The sequence below is a fragment of the Halyomorpha halys genome, unplaced genomic scaffold, assembly GCF_000696795.3.
Source record: "Halyomorpha halys isolate HHAL.00 unplaced genomic scaffold, Hhal_1.1 Scaffold62.1, whole genome shotgun sequence".
NCBI classification, from domain to species: Eukaryota; Metazoa; Arthropoda; class Insecta; order Hemiptera; family Pentatomidae; genus Halyomorpha; species Halyomorpha halys.
Genome location: NW_027116333.1, coordinates 113,268 through 122,102, shown reverse-complemented (window position 1 = coordinate 122,102; position 8,835 = coordinate 113,268). Strand labels below are relative to the sequence as shown.

At 30.3% G+C, this 8,835-nt stretch overlaps 1 long non-coding RNA gene across 1 annotated transcript; it reads left to right on the top strand.

The window, feature by feature from the left end:
• The first annotated feature begins 7,008 nt into the window (after positions 1-7,008).
• Positions 7,009-8,405, top strand: LOC106692598 (uncharacterized). The gene is made up of 3 exons (XR_001344988.2): positions 7,009-7,108; positions 7,159-7,236; positions 7,358-8,405. It is a non-coding gene; the product is annotated as an uncharacterized lncRNA (long non-coding RNA).
• The last annotated feature ends 430 nt before the right edge of the window (positions 8,406-8,835 follow it).

Genomic DNA, 8,835 nt, shown 5'->3' with positions numbered 1-8,835 from the left:
CTCTCTCTCTCTCTCCCTCTCCCCCTCCCTCCGCCCTCCTATGTCACTGCCTCTCTCTCTCTCTACCTCTTTTAATTATTAAGTATTCTTCACGAAATTCATCACAGATTTTCCATATTAGGTTTTCAATAGAGAATTTACTTCGAAAAAAAATCTATTGAATTGTTCCAAATAAAGGAGGAAAACCAATATCTTGAAGAGATCGAAGTAAATAATACAAGCCCTTTCAAAGTTGTTTCCTACAGAAGGAAAAATCAAGATAGTTGAGCAAACAATCAAGAAGTTGTAATCAAGTGAAAGTGAACTTGTAGGATTAAAATGGGCGGGTGGGGGCTTATGATAAAATATTCTTAAGGTGTAGCCGGATTACACCTTTCCATCTTCCCTTTACCTTCTAAGCTTGAAAATTTTCCCTTCAACAGGATCATGGACTTGCTGATTGCTTGAGCAGGGAATTCAAATCTTATGAAGGTATATTAAAACAATCATATAATCATATAGCCATTTTCGCTTATTTATTACATCTCATATGATTTATTTTATTTTTAAATAAGGAGAAATTGTGAATTTATTTCATAATGAGACATTTAGTTGATGTGAATGCATAAAATAAATATTAAGCTTCTTATGTTAGTGACTCGGTGAATGTCCATTATTTAAAATTGATATTTTGTAATGATGAATATTCAAATTTGATTTCCATTTTATATGAGTTTTATGAGAAGTGACGTTTTAAACAAAGTGTCGAACGAATCTGAAATTATATACTTTTGACAGCTATATACATATGACAGAAAGTTTGTTAGTAAAATCGTCTAGCTTGAAGTGGCACTTAATATGGTATAATCGATTTTTCAAGTTTTTTTTTCTATTGTGTTAAGCAGTCAAACGATTTTGAATAACAGGTAGACCACATCCTCATTGAAGTGTCAGAGAACTTAAATACCGAATTTCAAGAAAGAATTCCACTAAAGTAGGTACAGTACGTCTAAAATGAGTTTTCGTGTAGGGTTCCTAATATTCTGTTTTTGTTTTTTTTGTTTTTTTTAATGCTTGTCATTAGAGTTGAAATATCAGTATATCATTCTATTAACTCATTATTTATAGTTTTAAATAGCATTACTCTCTTTTCCAATTATTTTGTTAATTTGTCATTTAATTTTGTTAATTTGTCATTAGCAAACATTTTTTTAAAGCTTACAAGTCGTTTAAATATGACGTTATTTTTTTCCTATAACGTGTTAATTATTTTGTTTTACTGTAGTGTTTAAGTGCTTCTACCATTTCTATGATGTTATTCTGAAGGTACGCTTTCTAGAACAATGAAAATATTTTTCGTTATAATTATTAACTGATTCGTTAAGGGTAAAAACCAGCTATGTACACTTTTTACAAAAAAATTTAGTTTATAAAAACTGAACAAAAAATTTCAATTTTTCATTTTGTACTTAGAGCACTGTTTGATTTTTTCATGTTTTTCTGTCAATATTAATAATATTTTTAATTATTGTTATCTTTTTGTATAAGCTCTTACGATTTCTATATTATAAAATACTTTCTTCTAGTATTATTTGTAATGTACCTAATGTCTTGTTATATTATTTCTATAATTTACGTTATTGACGAATTAATGTTATTATTCCATGTTTATGTTTTTATTCCAGTTTTCGCATTCCAGTTTATAACAATGCTAAAAAAGGAACACCCACCACCAACTCTTTGTAATTTTCATTGAATTATGTACTTTTTCTATGCTATTTACTTTAGATTTTAATATATATATTTAATTTGATTTATCTTCGTTAATAAAAAAGAACACGTTCTACAGTCCACTATTTCTAGCTACCAACTTAAAATAAATTCCAGCATCACATTACACATTACACTATATTGTGGCTGATGTCTGGTTTTGTTTTTGTGCCCTATAGAAGATCTAATTTTTGACTCCCTTTCAAGTAATTTCTGACATAGGGAGAGAAAAAAAGGAATAATAATTTTTTGGTACCCTCTTCCTTAATTCTTTTCTCTTTATTTTTAGTATTAAGAGGAGTAATGAACATCTCATCTTACAACGTTAAAAAAGTTGTAACATAATTGTTTTTTAGATGAATAACCTACAATGTTAATTGTAATTTTTATAAATTAATCTTCGTTCTAAATTATTATTAATTGATTTAATGAATATGGGGTGATAGTAAATGGCTAGTTTGCATTTAATTTATTCTGAAAGTGTTTGAATATAGAGTCGATAAAGGTCAAACAAGTTACATGTAAATTAATCCGCGTTGACTTAATAAATATGACCTGTTTTGAACTAGCCTGACTGTTCATTAAGCTATACAATGGATTACATTGCTAGTATGGTGTTTATAGGTAAAACTTAAACGATATGAGCATAGTTTGCATTCTATTACGACTTTATAAAAACTTCATATGCTAAGAAAAAAAACTGGATGTGTTCTTATGCCTTGCTGCATTTTAGTTCGATATGATCGGTGAATTTTGTTCGTGATGCAGCGTTATAATAATTATTTTCTTGAAAAAAATATACATTAGTGAATAATTTTTAAAATTATTTTGTTAATATAAGTAAAAAAACACACTCAAAAGAAGTTCCATTAATGAAGTCGACACGTATTATTATGAGTAAACAAGATGGGTTTATAACAAATGATTAAATTCTGCGTATGAAACGAAAACCCAATCATTAAACAATTTTTTTATCATGATATCCTATTTCTGCAACCCACGTTGGCTGAGACCCTTAAAGAAAAGGACTCTAGTCTCATATTTCCAATTTATGTTACCTTGAAAATAACGGATAATTCCTATAGGGAAATGCTTAACTCTAGATATTTTGAAACAATGTTTAAAACAGATTTATGTGCTTTTTAATGAAAACGTAATCTCATGCTCCTTATGTCAGTTTCTTTAGTAAATTTACTGTTTCAGATAAATAGATATTTTCAAAATTATGGTGAAATAAAATATACTCTAAGGACCTGGGATAAAATATTTTATTCAAAAAAAATTTTTTTTTGTTACTTTAGCTGTGAGTCAGTCCTGTGGGTTCCATATCTTATGAGGGATATTTTGAAAAAATATTGTGTGATAATAGTGCCAAGTTAATCTGTTATTAAAAGTTTTAAAATTTAATAGAAAAGTGGACACATTGTGTCAGTTTTATTATTGCGTGCTTTTGTATATAAATGTTGTGCACTAGTCAATTTCCTGATATTTATTAGGTGCAGTGATAATAATTTGACCTAAAGGCTACTGAATTACTACGGTTCGTGTTAAAAGGATTGTATTTAATCTGCCAGTCAACGATAAAAATAAATGTTTTTTCATGTACAAATAAATTTTTATTTCATAAATAAATTACACAATAATTACTATATTATGAAGTGTTTATAGTTGACCTTAGATTCGGTATGAGGAAAAGATGGTCAGTGTGCGATCAGTAATGTTACAAGAATAAGTATAACTTATTAATATCTTTGTAAAAATTAAGAAATGTATAATATGTTTTTTTTAAATAAAATTTACTTTCAAGTATGCTGTACAAAATTTATTTGTCTCCTCTTTCTTTGCCATTATTTTTCTTGTATCATCGTATAATGGTATGTGCTGACGTTTCGACTTGCATTTAAGACATTTATCTCGGCTGGAAAAAAAAACACAACGAGATAACAACCTTTAGAGAAAAATAAAAGTAAATAATTACAAACAAACTTAAAGAAATATACTTTAAAAAAAGTTAAGTAGATACTGATAGAAGATAATATATAATATTTTAGAGGTAAGGTTTGTACAAAACATATGATAATTTGTTTTCGTATTTTTTTGTCATTTTTTTAATATAATTTTCACCTCTACAATATTTTATATATATAATATATTTTATCTTATATTAGTGTAATCTGCTATCTACCTAATTTATTATCATGTATATTTCAAAATTTTTATGATATTATTTATTTATTAAAACTCTGGATTAAGGTTTTTATCTCGTTTTGTTTTTTTCAGCCCTGAAATTCAGGTCGAAACGTCGGCATATATAAATACGTTTTACTTACTTGCGTATCATTACTGACCGCTGGCCCGAACGTTTCAAATTAGGTTACACCCTTCTACAATGCCTAATAAATAAAGGACAAATAAACATGGTTTTTTACAGTTTACTAGTAAGTAAATTTTATTTTGAAAAAATGTATTATACAACATTTCTTTATTTTTACAAAATTTACACAAGCTAAAAATAAACTATACTAGTTCAGTTTTTTTTCCTGTTTAATATACCTTGTCTTAAATGAATTATCAACAAGCACAAAAGCTGAGGGATATGTTATTATGTGAAGAGTTATTGAATACCTGTAATAAACTAGAGTATGATGTTCGCATGATACAGTATTATACTCCTCATCTAACCGAATTGACACAATAACTAATAGGCTCCATGAAGCCTTAAAAGAAAAACATATAACTACTTTAAAAAATGGGGCCTCTACACCAATTGAGACAAGAAGTCTTCTGAGTAACAAATTATTTTTAGCAGCATGTAGAAACTTTTTGTGATCGAAGAAGCTGCTGTTGAAGGGTGACTGATGGAGTGTAGAACTAAGCATACAATTTAATGTCTGGAAAATACGTTTTAAAATAATCTGAATGAGAGAATTTAAATATTTAGAAAGGTTTGCGTAGATATCTCATGATATTGTATTCTTCCTTCTTCAATACTATCCGGACGGGACTTGAATAGATTTTTGTATGTTAAATACATGGAGTATAATGGAGGGGGTACGCTTCCAGACCGAGTGACGCCAAAAGTCGGGGTCTGTTTCTTTCGTAGTCCTGGCATCCGGTCCTCCATATTTGACAGTTGACAGTTAAGAGTTATTGCCTCACTCCGTATGCCAAAAATGTCTAGGCAGAGATAAAAAAAAAAAAGTTGAGGGTCAATCAAAGTTTGCAAATATTTTTTGGTGATTTTTTTTTTTTTTATTAATATTAATTACAAAAACAATATCAGTCACTAAGTTGTTGTACGAATTAAATATTCATGCACGCAGATTCCGACTATTACAGCACTTACTAGACAAACGGTCTAAACTTCCAATTCATTACAAAATACTGATCTACATGACAATAATAAGGCTCATCTGGACGTACGGAGTTGAGCTTTGGGGCTCCACTAAACCTTTGAATTCCTCTCGTATCCAATCTTTACAAACCAAAATTCTTCGTAAGATCCTCAATGCTCCTTATTTTGTTACTAATAAAACCATCCATAAAGACCTAAATGTTCCTTATGTAACCGATCTACCCCGAACCCGACATTATTCCTTCCATAATAAACTCCCTAACCACCCAAACCCACTAGTTTCTAACCTTGCTTCCTCTTCTATTCCTGGAAATCCTCGGAGACGCCTGAAAAGAAGATGGCCTCGTGACCTTATATTGTAAACTGTTTTCAGAGTTCTACTACTGGGTAGTTTCTCTACATCCTGTATCATATCATTATGTCATTATGATCAAATTTACTTGTATTTTTTTATACAGTTGTAAATATCAATAAATAAATATATTCTAAAAAATAATGTTTTCTATTTTTAATCTTTTTTAAATATATACTTTCTCCATTTTACTAGAAACAATATATTTGCATCAATCTTTCTATTGTAATGTTTTCATTAAAAACTTTTTTTTAAATAATAATAATACTTTTCTATTACTTGTTCCTAGAAAACTTAATTGAAAAATTTACCAAGTTAATTCAATTTTATATTAACTCCTTACTTTTTCAAACAGTAAATATATTTTAGAAATCCTAATAAGTCATTTAAATGAGGGTGATGGTAGCAGCATGGTAACGCTCCTGTCTGCCAACCCAAAGCTTTCGAGTTCGAATCCCCTTTTTCAGGCATAGAATTCACGAAACGCGCGATGTATCTAAGTACAACGTGCGAGGCCTTGGACTTCCACAGTCTGTCGCTCCAATAATAATAAGTCATTTAAAAGTAAGGTAAAGTAAAGCAGAACTCAGTACACCCCTTAAATTACAAATATTAGAAAAATGGCAGGCCAAGTAGGATGAAAGCTCTCCGAGTAAATTAAAAGAAATAACCATGGTCAACATCCTACCGCAACAGCCGTAGGGAGGAAGTTGCTCTAACCCGCTTGAGAGTAGGTCATACTCTCCTCACGCAATCTCACCTGATCTGAAAACTGCCACCTCCAACGTGCAAATATTGTCAGTACATTCTTACGATTAGATATATTTTTGAAGAATGTACTCACTATTTACGAATAATAACAGGATGGGACTGACCCAAAATTTGTCAGAAGCTCTCACAGATGAGGAATATACAGTTGCATTGGTGTTTGAATTCTTAAAAGCGCATCGCCTTCTTTATAAATTATAACTCCTCTTTGATTTTTATTTGATTTTTTATCTATTTATTTTTATTTTTCTAAATCTTTTTTTTTTACTTTTATCATGCCATAGGCGTTGATGTAGGTGAAGTAAGGTAAAGTTGTCTTCAAAGGGCGTGGTCTAATCCCCTCCCATTAGCTTCATTTCTGCTTGAAACAGTAGAGTTATGGCACCTCCCTGGTTAATTGCAAAAGGTTATTTTTTAATCAATATGGGTTCGCTCTAACCTCTAGTAATGATATCTGTAGTTAATAAGCATTAAAAGAAAGTTCCGATCCAGATATATGTTGTATCTAAGCGACAATGTTATATTTACATCCTCCACTTGGGATTTCTGAATCTATTAAGCAAACAAAGTAATTGGTAGTTAAAGTGAAAATACACTATTGAAATGATAGTATCATTAGTCAGTCATTGTGGTCATTTTAGTAAGTTTCAAATACTATCGATTGTAAATTGGATTTTTATTATTCTATATTACTTAAATATTCTGAACCTGAATCAGGTTATTTATAAGATTTTACTACATAAATTTCTTAACAAATCTACTTATCTAGAACAGATGATCGATTGATGTATTCGTAAATAGAAATAATCAAGAGTAGAATTATTCAAAATGATTATTATTCACAATCTTTTGATTATATGTTAATGGAATAAGCATGGCATTTTGTAAGTTCTCTCGATGAAGCTAAGACGATTAATTCACTTTTGTAATTCAGGCTTTTCTTTTAGGGCATTTACACGAGGTTAGCTTGATTTGCAGATACTTTGAAGCCGATAATGCTATGGAGTTTTTTGTAAGAATATATTCTTTTCATAATTCAGCATCTTATAAACTAGCATATGTTTTAAACTTTGCATTAGTATGTTTCATAATATAACTAGAATTACAATCATCACATGCTCACTTATCGTTAGTAGTGCAATAGCTGCATACATCTTTTACCGTATGAAAAACACCGATGATGGATCTGAAAAAGACGAAGTGACACTTTCAGAGGCCTCTAAAGCAGATATTGACATATTTTGGAAAAGTGGAGACGGGTATGAATTTAAACAAAAAAGTGATACGCTGCATAACCCTAAAAGCGTAAAACAACTCGTCGCTTTTTTTGACAATGAAATATATCACGATTGCACGTAAATACTCTTTTTTATTCTAAAAGTTACAATCCTGTAAAACAAAAACCCAACTAGTATCAGTATGACAAGACGATACTGATATAGATTTCAAGTAATGAGAATAATTCAGAATCATTGTTGCCTTGGTTTTATCACTTATTTCTTATTTAGAAAATAATTATTAGTAGTGCTATGTATCAAGCTATTAGCAATTATTAATATTATAAGGATCTTTGCCATATGTCTTGTCATACCTGTGCCGGATATATCAACAAAGGGCACTTCACAGGTGGTTAATGGACAACTGAAAGGGTCCTGAGCAAATCTATGAAAAGCAGGTATTGCCTGCTGGCTTTGTCGGTGGGCAGGTCAATTATAAACAATACTTGCACCAAACACCATTCTAAATCTACAGTGGTACAAGAGGTGTCTTGTAACGTATTTGTCTTGGGTGTGGCTGATGATAGACAATGGGTAATAAGGTTCCGAAAAGGTGACGCCTATACGAACGAGAGTGAGATCTGACCACGAAAAAGTGGCATTGAAGGCCAAGAGACAGAAGCGATAGAGGTGCAGAAGTAACAAGACGGGCTAGAGAAGAACATGGTCTTGGAGAAGTCCTAAGAAGGGCTCTTTTGAAATGGAACTGTCGGGCTGAGATGACACCCACGATTTCGACAACACGACACCAATGGCGAAGTCTTCACCAATACACACCTCGACTAACACACACCATCCAAATCAGCAGCTATAACTATACATTAGGCAATAAGCAGTAATGTAATAATGATACTTTATGGCAACCATTAATCATTTGAATCATATTATAATTTCCATTAATCATATCAATGTAAATAAACTTTTTGTTCCTTGATATATTTTATATACTATTATATTACCCAATACCACACCTTCTTATATTATATAGTTAATAAATAGCAACATTTTATAAATATACAGATATTTAATTGGTTAACTGGTAAACACACAAAAAGCCTTTGGAAAAGAATTCAATTAAAATAATAATTTTGCAGGACTCAATATGAATTAATTAATTAACTTGTAAATTAATATTTTGGATAATTGCATTCAGCGATTGTCCTGACATCCCAACTATACCCCGAGACAGTAAATAGCAGTTGTGTATTTAAATATTTCGATAAAACTACCTTCATGGAAAAATATTGGGTTATGTTAATTTATATCTATTCGCCGGTAATCACAGCTGAATATGAGTGTAATTTTTCTTGTACCTTTTTTAAATTTATTGAAAA